Source organism: Dendrobates tinctorius, unplaced genomic scaffold, assembly GCF_039654945.1.
Source record: "Dendrobates tinctorius isolate UK_male_01 unplaced genomic scaffold, ASM3965494v1 ptg000023l, whole genome shotgun sequence".
Lineage (NCBI taxonomy): Eukaryota > Metazoa > Chordata > Amphibia > Anura > Dendrobatidae > Dendrobates > Dendrobates tinctorius.
The window spans coordinates 11,622,680-11,636,023 of NW_027361691.1; the positions used below are offsets into that span (position 1 = coordinate 11,622,680).

Consider the following 13,344-nt stretch of genomic DNA (forward strand, 5'->3'; position numbering starts at 1 on the left):
AAATTAGCGTCAATAAAGCTATGAAATTGCCACACAAACAACAAATTCTCATCCAGCTCGTTCGATGGAAAAATACAAATTTTATTAGTCTCGAAAAATTGTGACCCAGTTTTTTTCTTTTTATCTTAAATTTAAAGAAAATCTATTCTAAGTTTCGTATCTCCATAATCGTACTGACCTGGAGAATCATGATTCAGAGTTATTTTATACAGAATGTATACAATAAAAACAGAACCTTTAAAAAAAAGCAAGGCAGAATTGCTGTTTTTTTACACAATTGTTTTCATTGCAAATTTTTTCCCATTTTTTACTACATTGAACGCTAAAGTGTGGTGTCACTCAAAATTACAACTCGTACTGCAAAATAAAAAAAAAAAAAAAGCCTTCATATGCCTCTATTGATGGAAAAATGAAAAAAAATAATGGCTCTAGGAAGAGGGGAGACTCCAACTAAAAAATGTGTAACTTTGGGGCATGAGGGGGAAAGGCTGTACCTCTTTTCCGTAACAAGAATATTGTTCGGAGGGGTCATTCATAGAATCGTTGCTGGAAATGAGTGAAAACGGCCCTTGATAGATCAATACTTGTAATAATATATTATCATCTTATTATTAGTTATTACATTATCACCTCTATCCAATCGCCAAGAAATATTCCTACAGGAACCCAACGACCTCAATATACAAGTGATTGAGGAACAAAAATAGGTCCTAGGTGCACAAACAAATACAAATATGACTTGTTTCCATGCACCAGGTCTGGATTACCCAGCTGTAAGAAGAAAAGATTTTCATACAAACCATCACATGTGTGAATTCATGGGGAGATTTCTAGACAGCTATTATCAGTCACACTGCCGGTAGGGCTCGGGTTTAAAAAGGGAGCTTTGCACGTTTATGTTCCTATTTCTGGCCCATAATAATATTATTTTCACAGTTTTGTTCAGTCTCCTGCTGCGTTCTGCAGAAAAATAAGATATCTCTGAAATGATGCTTGGTGGATTGTACAGTGTCTATTTGTGCGCAGGGAAGACCAGGTCTGAGCTTGGAAAATACGTAATGTAAAGGCGTACATGCCGTGTGATTTCTATGGGGTTGTTTCAGAAAGGGGGCACAGTTTGGGTTGGACTCATTCTCTTCACTACTGGTTGATGAGAACCTGCCCAAGGCTCTCCTCGAGAGAGGAACAGCATGGTAGCAACTAGAGGGTGGAAATATGGTTTGAAGGCCATAGAAAGATCGATGTGGAGGGAATGGAAAAACTAGGCACTATAATGGTGGAACCAATATAACCTCTACTAATGGCCCCCATCTCCACTTTGAGGCATCCAATAATTGACACGTTCCTTATCACACTCACCAAGTCCTAACGATGGCCTTCCAGAAGATCCATGACCAAGGATCATAAAGCACTCCATTGAAAATGTGACCTACAAATCACTGGACAGTAAACCTGGCCATACACACTAGGTAGCTGATGGCAGGTCTGCCGGGGGTCTGTGCGGACTGCCGGGGGTCTTTGTGTCTGTGTGCAGGCATCGTCCGATGGGACTACAAGTCCCATCGGGCTATGCCTGCTACAATGACAGGGATTGACACATTAGCCAATGATGGGACAGTAGTAGTCCCATCATCCGGCTAATGTGTTGAATGTAAAAAAAAAAAAAAAAAAAAAAACACATACTACATATATACAACATTCATACAACATACATACTTCATATATACTACACTCATACAACATACATACTACATATATACAGCATTCATACATACATACTACATACAACATTCATACAACATACATACTACATTCATACAACATACATACTACAGATATACAACATTCATACAACATACATATATACAACATACTACATGCATACTACATACAAATATATAATACATTCATACAACATACATACTACATACATACAGCATACATACTACATACTACATATATGCAACATTCATACTTCATATATTTGAACCAGTCACAGAAGAAGAAGTAAGCAGGCTCCTTGCATCTTCTCGCCCAACTACTTGCACCAGTGCCCATTTCCGTCACATCACCTCCAGTCCCTTTCCCCTGCTGTCACCCCTCACCTAACTAAAATATTTAACCTCTCTCTCTCTCTTCTGGTATTTTTCCCTCCTCATTTAAGCATGCCATCATACATCCACTACTTAAAAAACCATCACTCGACCAAAACTGTGCCGCTAACTATAGACCTGTCTCTAATCTTCCCTTCATCTCTAAACTCCTGGTCCACTCCCGTCTTATCCGCTATCTCTCAGAAAACTCTGTTCTCGACCCTCTCCAATCCGGTTTCCGCTCTTTACACTCCACTGAAACTGCCCTTACTAAAGTCTCTAATGATCTGCTAACAGCTAAATCAAATGGTCATTACTCCATGCTAATTCTCTTGGATCTCTCTGCAGCATTCGACACTGTGGATCATCAGCTCCTCCTCACTATGCTCCATTCCATTGGCCTCAAGGACACCGTTCTCTCCTGGTTCTCCTCCTATCTCTCCGACCGCTCCTTTACTGTTTCTTTTGCCGGTTCCTCCTCCTCTCACCTTCCCCTTACTGTTGGGGTTCCTCAAGGATCGGTTCTAGGCCCCCTCCTCTTCTCCTTGTACACTGCCCCTATTGGTCAAACAATCAGTAGATTTGGTTTCCAGTACCATCTCTATGCTGATGACACCCAATTATACGCTTCTTCTCCTGACATCACGCCAGCCTTTCTAGAAAACACTTGCGATTGTCTAAACGCTGTGTCTAATATCATGTCCTCACTATATCTGAAACTGAACCTGTCAAAGACTGAACTCCTTGTGTTTCCTCCCGCTACTAATGTACCTATACCCGACATTGCCATTTCCGTCTGTGATTCCACTATTACTCCCCAGCAACATGCCCGCTGTCTTGGGGTCATACTTGATTCCGAGCTTTCCTTTGCCCCCCACATTCGATCACTGGCTCGCTCTTGTCATCTGCACCTCAAAAACATTTCTAGAATTCGACCTTTTCTTACTTTTGACTCTGCAAAAACTCTTACTGTTTCTCTTATTCATTCTCGTCTTGACTATTGTAACTCTCTTCTAATCGGTCTCCCTCTTACAAAACTCTCCCCTCTCCAATCTGTCTTGAATGCTGCAGCCAGGATCATATTCCTCACCAATCGTTACACCGATGCCTCTACCTTGTGCCAGTCATTACACTGGCTACCCATCCACTCCAGAATTCAGTATAAACTTATTACCCTCACCCACAAAGCCCTCCATGGCTCAGCACCACCCTACATCTCCTCCCTTGTTTCAGTATACCACCCTACCCGCGCCCTCCGTTCTGCTGATGACCTGAGGTTAGTATCCTCAATAGTCAGAACCTCCCACTCCCGTCTCCAAGACTTTACACGTGCCGCGCCAATTCTTTGGAATGCACTTCCCAGGTCAATACGATTAGTCCCCAATCCCCACAATTTTAAGCGTGTCCTGAAAACGCATTTATTCAGACTGGCCTATCGCCTCAACACATTAACCTAACCTATCCCTGTGTGGCAGAGCCAAAAGTTTTACCATAACCAGGTTCCCAGCATCATGTTCCCACATGCTTTATGCATCCATTAGCCCTCTGTTTCTGTACTGTTACACACTTAACATTATGGCTGGTCCATACAATCAGGGTAACTGTTACCACCCACCTTTCCTGTCTACCTCTTTCCTCATAGACTGTAAGCTTGCGAGCAGGGCCCTCACTCCTCTTGGTATTTGTTATAATCTACTGTATGTGATTATTGTTATGCTGTAATGTCTATTGTCTGTACAAATCCCCTCTGAAATGTAAAGTGCTGCGGAATAGGTCGGCGCTATAAAAATAAAATTTATTATTACTACATTCATACAACATACATACATGCATACTACATATATACTACATTCATACAACTTACATACATACTACATACATACTTCATATATACTACATTCATACAACATACATACTACATACATACTACCTTCATACAACATACATACATGCATACTACATTCATACAACATACATACATAGTACATACATACAACATGCTACAGACATACTACATACATACTACATACAATACATTCATATAGACATACAGTACATATAACAGAGTACATACTCACCATCACTTGTCACTTTGTTCCCCGAAGCCAGTGTCATCTATAAAAAATATGAAAAAAAAACAACCAATATACTCCCTGATCCGCAGAAATCCACGAGTGTCCCACAACGATCTCCTGCACTGCATCATTGAGAGGTTACTATTGTTCACTGGTCTCACTTTATGGCAAAAGCTGCGTGGGAACTTTCTCACACAGCAATGACAAAAGTGAGACTAGGGACTATTTTTTTTTACAGTGGCGGAGGAATACAGTGCAGAAGGATACCTACCTCCCGTCATTGTATTCCTGGGGCCCCTAGAGAGCGGTCGCATCAGCTGATGCTGCTGTTCTCCACGGGAGATCGTCGTGGGACACTCGTGGATTTCTGCGGATCAGGGAGTATATCGCTTGTTTGTTATTTTCACATTTTTTATAGATGACACTGGCTTCGGGGAACAAAGTGACAAGTGATGGTGAGTATGTACTCTATGTTGTATGTACTGTATGTCTATATGTATGTATTGTATGAATGTATGAATGTATTGTACGTATGTTGTATGTCTGTAGTATGTATTTTGTATGTCTGTAGCATGTTGTATGTATGTAGTATGTACTATGTATGTATGTATGTTGTATGAATGTAGTATATATGTAGTATGCATGTATGTATGTTGTATGAATGTAGTATGTATGCTTGTATGAATGTAATATATATGTAGCATGTATGTAGTATGTATTTTGTATGTCTGTAGCATGTTGTATGTACTATGTATGTATGTTGTATGAATGTAGTATGCATGTATGTTGTATGAATGTAGTATATATGTAGTATGCATGTATGTATGTTGTATGAAAGTTGTATATATGTAGTGTGTATGTATGTATGTATGTAGTATATATGAAGTATGTATGTAGTACCGTGTTTCCCCAAAAGTAAGACCCTGTCTTACATTAATTTTACCCCAAAAAGTCCCACCCTGTCTTACTTTCGGGGGAGGTCTTACATTAGCCGAAAAAAAATGACAATTTCTTTTTAACCAATAAATTAACATTTATTAACATGCTGTTATACCCCATAACAGTGCCGTATCCCACTGCACACAGCCCCACACCCCATAACAGTGCCGTATCCCACTGCACACAGCCCCACACCCCATAACAGTGCCGTATCCCACTGCACACAGCCCCACACCCCATAACAGTGCCGTATCCCACTGCACACAGCCCCACACCCCATAACAGTGCCGTATCCCACTGCACACAGCCCCACACCCCATAACAGTGCCGTATCCCACTGCACACAGCCCCATACCCTATACAGTACATGTTTCCCTACTTGGTTTTTAAATGCTGGACGTTTTCCTCTGCGGTGCGGCTGTGGGTGCGGAAGGCCTGTGCTGCAGGGAACGCTGTGCCAATCAGCAGGGAAACAGCGGTGACGTGGGGCTGGGGCGGCCAATTACAGCCCGAGCTGCTGGACCAATCAGTGCTCGAGCCGGGGGCCGGCGGTGACGTGGGGAACAGGGGCGGCCAATGAGCTGTTGAGCTGGGCGGATTGCGGTGTTAACACGGCGAGTTAACCCCATGAGCGCTGGACCCGCCCAGCTGCACCTGAGGACACCTCTGGAGCCTGGGGACCCAATGGGGGACAGCGGCGGCCCAAAGGTAAGGGCCTTACATTTCACAGCGGCCCCCAACCCTGCCTTACATTCGGGGGAGGCCTTACATTGAAGGACCCCCCCGTAACCCCCACCCTGTCTTACTTTCGGGGGGGTCCTACTTTCGGGGAAACAGGGTATGTATGAATGTTGTATGAATGTTGTATATATGTAGTATGTATGTAGTATGTATATAGTAATTTTTTTTTTTTTTTTTACATTCAACACATTAGCCGGATGATGGGACTACTACTGTCCCGGTAGACCCGCACAGACCCCCAGGAGTCCGCACAGACCCCCGGCAGGCCCGCACAGACCCCTGGCAGGCCACAGAGACCCCCGGCAGGCCCATACAGACCCCCGGCAGGCCGCACAGACCCCCGGCAGCCGGCACAGACCCCCAGCAGGCCCGTACAGACCCACGGCAGCCGGAACAGACCCCCGGCAGGCCCGAACAGACCCCCGGCAGGCCCGAACAGACCCCCGGCAGTCCGCACAGACCCCCGGCAGTCCCGCACAGACCCCCGGCAGTCCCGCACAGACCCCCGGCAGGCCCGCACAGACCCCCGGCAGGCCCGCACAGACCCCCCGGCAGGCCCGCACAGACAGACACGCAGAGTGTCCGCCCACGCACCACCCACACTCTTCCCCCCCTCCCGAACAGGATGTGCAAGTAAAGAAAGGGGTTTTTTAATTCCGATATTTCTGTCCCATTGAATTGAATGGGACTTCCGGTATCGGAATCGGCGTTACCCGATACTTTTTGGGTATCGGCCGATCCAATCCGATCCGATATTTCTCAATATCGGATGGTATCGCTCAACACTAGTGGTCACACATGGGTACTACCACTCCATTCACACAGGGGGCTGGAACTTCTATTCTTGGCATTGGTTGCCAGCCCTCCAGCGATCATATAGGACACTGAATCTGAATACTGTGAATAGGTGATAAATTTATGAGTAACAGTAAATGCAGAAAATAGAACACAAAAAAGATACTACTTCCCTTAACCTCTTACCAACAATGTATAAATATATGCGGGGACAGTACAAAGACCTTTCTAATGATCTTTTTACTCTTCGACCTGTGATGGGGACAAGGGGGCATCCTCTACGTCTGGAGGAAAGAAGGTTTAAGTATACTCACAGACGCGGATTCTTTACTGTAAGAGCAGTGAGACTATGGAACTCTCGGCCATATGATGTTGTAATGAGTGATTCCCTACTAAAATTTAAGAAGGGACTGGATGCCTTTCTGGAAAAGTATAATATTACGGGGTATATACACTAGTTTTCTTAATATTGCGTTGATCCAGGGAGCTAGTCTGATTGCCGTATGTGGAGTCGGGAAGGAATTTTTTCCCCAATGTGAAGCTTACTGTTTGCCACATGGGTTTTTTTTGCCTTCCTCTAGATCAACATGTTAGGTCAGGTTAGGATAGGAAATGGGTTGAACTAGATGGACTTCCTTCAACCTTAATAACTATGTTACTATGTAACATATAACACACCGGTACGTCATATGCTGGTTTCCTGACTTTGATGCGGGCTCACAAGCCGAGCCTGCATCTTTCCCAGCAGATGATGACCATAATATTCAGCCATCATCAGCCTCTGGTAGATCATTTATTACACGCTAGCAGGGGGGGCGTATCATTCTATGCGACCATCTGCGAGCCCGATACTTGATCTCGAGTCACCATGGCATGGCATTCAAAGGAGATTGTGGTTATCACTATACACAGCAGCACTGCAGTATTCCTGGGTAAAGTACATGCAATCAGTTGATTGCTGCTCTACAAATACAGTAGAAAGTGGAAAAAATGTTTTTAAAAATAGAATGAAAAACCTATTAAAAGCTCAAATCAAAAGTCTCCCCCCCTATTAAAAAATAAAGAAAATAAAAAAAAAATACGCATACAGTCATGGTAGAAAGTGTTGGCACCCTTGAAATTGCTCCAGAAAATGAAGTATTACTCCCAGAAAATTATTACACATGTTTTATTATACACATGTTTATTTCCTTTGTGTGTATTGTGGAAAAAAACAGGAAAAAAAGGCAAATTGGACATAATTTCACACAAGCCCCTAAAAAAAATTTAGGAATAAATTGTTGGCCCCCTGCACTTACTATTTGGGTGCACACCCTTTAGAATAAATAACTGCAATCAATTGCTTTCTATAACCATCAACAAGCTTCCTACATTTCTCAAATGGAATTTTGGAGCACTCTGTTTTTTGCAGACTGCGCCAGGGATTTAGATTCGGACTCAATGCTGCTACTTCAGCACTTTCCAGCGCTTTCTTTCCAACCATTTCTAGGAGCTTCTGTGAGTATGTTTGGGTTCATTGCCCTGCTGGAAGATCCATGACCTAAGACGCAAAACCCAGCTTTCTGACACTGGGCACTACATTGTGACTCAAAATCCGTTGGTAATCTTCAGATTTCATGATGGCTGCCTTGACTATGTGCACGTCAACGCCAGAGGCAGCAAAACTGCAAAACATCATTGATCCTCCACCATATTTCACTGTAGGTACTGTGTTCTTTTCTTTGTAGGCCTCATTAAATTTTCGGTAACCAAGAAACTGATGAGCTTTAACATATATCTCTATCATCTGTTCACAAGAAGGATTTTGGCTTAATCACGGACATTGTGGCAAACTTCAGTCTACATTTTTAATGTCTCTGTGTCAGCAGTGGGGTCCTCGTGGGTCTCCTGCCTTTGTGTTTCATTTCATTCAAATGTCGATGGACAGTTGACGCTAAAACTGATGCACCCTGAGGCTGCAGGACAGCTTGACTTTCTTTGGAACTTGATTGGGGCTGCTTATCCACTATCCAGACGATCCTGTGAGGCAACCTTTCATCAGTTTTACTCTGCCGTCCACATCTATGGATATTCATAATAATAATCTTTATATAGCGCTAACATATTCTGCAGCGCTTTACAGTTTGTATCACTGTCCCCGATGGAGCTCACAATCTAAATTCCCTATCAGTATGACTTTGGAATGTGGGAGAAAACTCACACAAACAAGGGGAGAACATACAAACTCCTTGCAGATGCGGTCCTTGGTGGGATTTGAACCTAGAACTCCAGCACTGAAAGGCTGCAGTGCTAACCACTGAGCCACCGTGCTGCACATAGCACTTGTAAATGACAGAAGTCTGAATGAGGACTAAGACTCCAGACAATGTCCAGGGGTTGATGATGAAAAATAACATTTTTATTCCTCTGAACAGATGCAACGCCTCGACCCACCATAGGTCCCCCTCAATCATACAGAACAGGGAAACGTAGCAGGCCCAAACAGTGTGGGCAATCAAAACACTTCTGGCCAATCACATCCCACCCAACACACCATCCACACACAATACGCATTTAAATGTCACACATCCCAAGCCCCCACCCACCGCAGGCAGAAAACTGCACCAGAAACATGAAGAGACCGACCTCCCAACCACATGCGATCACCGCCGCCGTCCCAGCAACCTTGCCTCCAATTCATGCAGCAAGTCCTGTGCCATAACGCAAGTCCAGTAACGCGCATAATGTCACAATCTGCTAAGAGGTCATCGGAAAAATAAAAAGAGATACAAAATAATCACACAGGTGTAGCGAAGCAACCAAAAGTACGCAAAATATTAGCTACATGCCATGAGTTGTAAGCTTCTTAATTACGTGGGCACTGTGGACAAAGGAATATCAAGATATCACAAAACATAAGTAACTGCAATAATTTTCTGGGAGAAATACTTCATTCTCTGGAACAATTTCAAGTGCGCCAACACTTTTGGCCATGACTGTATGTATTACCGCTACATCTATAAAAGTCTGATCTATACAAATATAAAATTAATTAACCCGATTGGTAAACAGCGTAAATCAGAAAAAAAAAATCTAAACACCAGAATTCATGTTTTTGATCCTGTGCGACACTGTAAAAAAATATTGTATCTACCGCAAAATGGAATCAAACATCAGCTCAGAACCAAAAACTGAAAACGTTACGGCTCTCATCAAATGACAACACAAGCAAAAAATGTTGTTGTTTTTTTTACAAATTTCACAATTTTTTTTTTTCGACAGTCAAATAAAAAAAATAAATAAAACTTCCGTATACAAGTTTGTCATCTCCGTAATCCTAGTGACCTGGAGAATCTCTCCAGGTCAGTTTTACCACTTTTCTAGTACATCAGATTATAAAATGAATGGTGACATTCAATTAAAAAATTATAAAGTTGTGTCTCAGAGTTACCACAACAGAAAGGAGCCAGAAGACTGCAGCATATGATTGCTCCTTCTCGTGCGCTGAAAAGAAGCACTTCAACTTCTTTTTAAACAATGTAAATTTCTTTTGGCAGTACAGGGGTTAATTGGCCATGTTTGGAGTTATGGGTGTCTGAGCTCTCAGCTCAGCTTGGTTAGCCACTCCTATCCCCTATATAATATGGGTCCTGACTGACACACATCGTCAGAGTAGCTTATGCTGCAAGGCTGGTGGGATAGTAGTTGGTGGTTATATGAGAAGGAGTTTGGTGGGTTTATCTGAGACTGTTGATTGGCTTAGTAAATGTGATAATTCCCTTCTCCTACTTTGGTTTTCCCTGTCGCATTCCTCTGTTATATGTGAGTGTATATTTGTATGCCTGTTATTTTCCGCTTCCCCTGTTCGTGTTACCTTGTTCGTCTGGTTGGTGTACTATGGTGCATTGCTACTCCCCTCTTCCCTGGGTGGGGGAAGGGTACAGACGGAGGACGGATTTAGGAGATAAGGCAAACATGGCACTGGCATCTTCACCTTCATAAGTTACCAGGGGAATAGGGCGAGCTAGGACACCCCCTAGCATTAGGGACAGGGAAAGAGCCCCTGGTCCCGGGTCACCCGACAACAGAGTCATGATATTATGGCTTTAGGAAGAAGAGAAGAAAAAAAATGGAGAAAAAAAATATGCAAAAACATTAAATTTCCCGGTCTGCATGGGGTTAAGGTAATTATTCAATATGTGATCCAGAAGATCAGCCTCAATCTCTCTCTTTACAAACTGGTGATGTATTTGGCCTTTAGGTGTAAGGTGTTTGGGGTCGTGCTTCTGCTGTAGCCCAATGTATAATATCTGCAAACTAAGCCCTTGTCCCGTGAGAAAGACCCTCCTCTGGCCTTCAACCGGGAGCAGAAAATTAAAGCTTTTGCCTTATGAGAACAACATGATTGATGATCACTTGCAAGTTTCTGCGGGTCCCACTGCTAGGACACACACTGATCCTGAGAACAGGGACTACTGCTCTATGAATCTATGGCACAGGTGTACTCACTTATCTATAAATGACCCCACAGCCCTGGTCTTTGGATTCGGGGGGGGGGGGGGGGGGAATACCATCAGCGATCAACAGATTATTACCTATACTATGTTATAAATTGAATTTTTAGAAAAAGACCTTTAAATATTTTAGCCTGAGGTTAGAATAAAATTATAAGAAATAGTGATGAGCGAACATGTTGGGATAAGGAGTTATCTGGGCATGCTCCGGTGCTAACCGAGTAACTTTGGTATGCTCGAAAAATATGTTTGAGTCCCCGTGGCTGCATGTCTTGCGGCTGTTAGACATATGCATGGATTGCCTAAGAAAGAGACAATCCCCACATCTGTTGCTGCTGTCGAACAGCCGCAAGACATGCAGCCGCGTGGATTCGAACCAAATTTTCAAGCGCGCCGAAGACACTCGGTTGCATGCTCAGATAACACCATATCGCTAGTAACCCATCACTAGTAACAGACCCTCAGCTTTGAGATGTAGTAGGTCTGTACAAGTGATCAGGTTTTTTTTTCCTTTACAGAAAAGCCCTTTAAAAATCTCCAATTCTGCATTTTATGGAATTTAGCCAAACTCCAATTTTTGTTTTGATTTTCCACCATGATCATCATCTCTGTCCCTGTTCTTCCAATTCTCGTCATGGGATTTGCAGCGTGGTGACCTGACGCCCCCCCCAGAGCAGTGACTGTGGGTCGCCGGATGAGACGGGTTGAGCCTTTTGCTCTCGCTGCCATATAATGAGATGCGTTATCCGTGCCCAGTAATAAGTAAGGTTGTGATAATAGATGGCAGGGCGGCAGCCACAGGCTGTACAGGAGATGCATGAATGATGCCATCCACTGCAGTACTGACACCAGCCGCATGTCCAGAATGGGAGAACATGGGCCATGTGCTCCTCGACGATTACCCGGCAGACAAGGACTTTTCTAATTATGAGAACTGGGAATATAATTATGAGAACTGGGAATATTCTGCGGATATGAAGCTGACCTTGATAAAAAAACAACCCTTACATTTCCAGAATTTAATTGACATCTGCGGGGGAAGCCGGGGCTGTTGCTAGGATACAGGGAATCCTATGCATTACTAGAAATCATTCTGTACACCGAGAGAGTATACAATGTATCATTCTATCTATCTAATTAATTTTTAAGGCTGTCTAATCATGAATATGTAAAGAGATGTACATATTGCCCACATTCCCCCTGGAAAAAGCAAGTATGTCGTGCTGATGTATAACGTTAATTGTGCTATGTGTTAATGATGGTGATATGTGTACTTTTGACAATAGGGATAGTGAGAGTTAATGTTTGGGAGTAGCCCAGAGCGAGAAGGGGCTATGTTGAAGGGAAAGTGACAATTTACAGGTAGTGAGGCAGATAGGGCTTTTCTGTACTCCAGGCCCTAAGTTCCAAGGTGAGCAGTGCCACATCCTGGGGTGTTCATAAAGTGATAGGAGACCAATAGCGAGATCCAGAGCAGAAGTAACTGAGGGAAAGTGTGAATTATTAGAGACAGGGCCTGGGAGAGGACGCCTAGCAGTAAGGCCCAGAGTTTATAACTCTAAGAGGTAACAGGCCTAGACAGGACTGAGTATGTAAAATGACCAGAATGCCCCAGATGGGAGTTCCACAGAGTCAGCATTAAAGAAGATAAGTACCAGCCATACTGGCACCATAGCTGCCCCATGGAGAAAGAACCACAAGTTAGCTAAAGGAGTCTTGCTTAGCAGTGTCAAGCTGGGCTGTGGTGAAGTAGTAAGAGACAGTGAATGCAGAGGAGAGCAAAGTGGAAGGAATTGAAACCGTGTGGAAACTGCTTCGAGTTGTATAGGAAACTTCTACCCGCTACCTTCAGTATACATTCCCTATCAAGTTCTTGTTCATCATTGATGGAGAGAAGGCAATGATGGGGGTGATGGGGAGAAGGCAATGATGGGGGTGATGGAGAGAAGGCAATGATGGGGGTGATGGAGAGAAGGCAATGATGGGGGTGATGGAGAGAAGGCAATGATGGGGGTGATGGAGAGAAGGCAATGATGGGGGTGATGGAGAGAAGGCAATGATGGGGGTGATGGAGAGAAGGCAATGATGGGGGTGATGGAGAGAAGGCAATGATGGGGGTGATGGGGAGCGATCCCAGCAGCTCAGCTGCCTGCAAGAGAAAATGGCAAGCGCGGAGCTGCAAGGATCCATCCTGCTTCCTGCCCACCG

At 43.7% G+C, this 13,344-nt stretch overlaps 1 protein-coding gene across 5 annotated transcripts in view; it reads right to left on the reverse strand.

Annotated features, from left to right (window-relative positions):
* The window catches only part of NOX4 (NADPH oxidase 4), a 372,675-nt gene that overhangs the window by 225,800 nt on the left and 133,531 nt on the right, over nt 1-13,344 (reverse strand). The gene's annotated exons all lie outside the window — the stretch shown is intronic.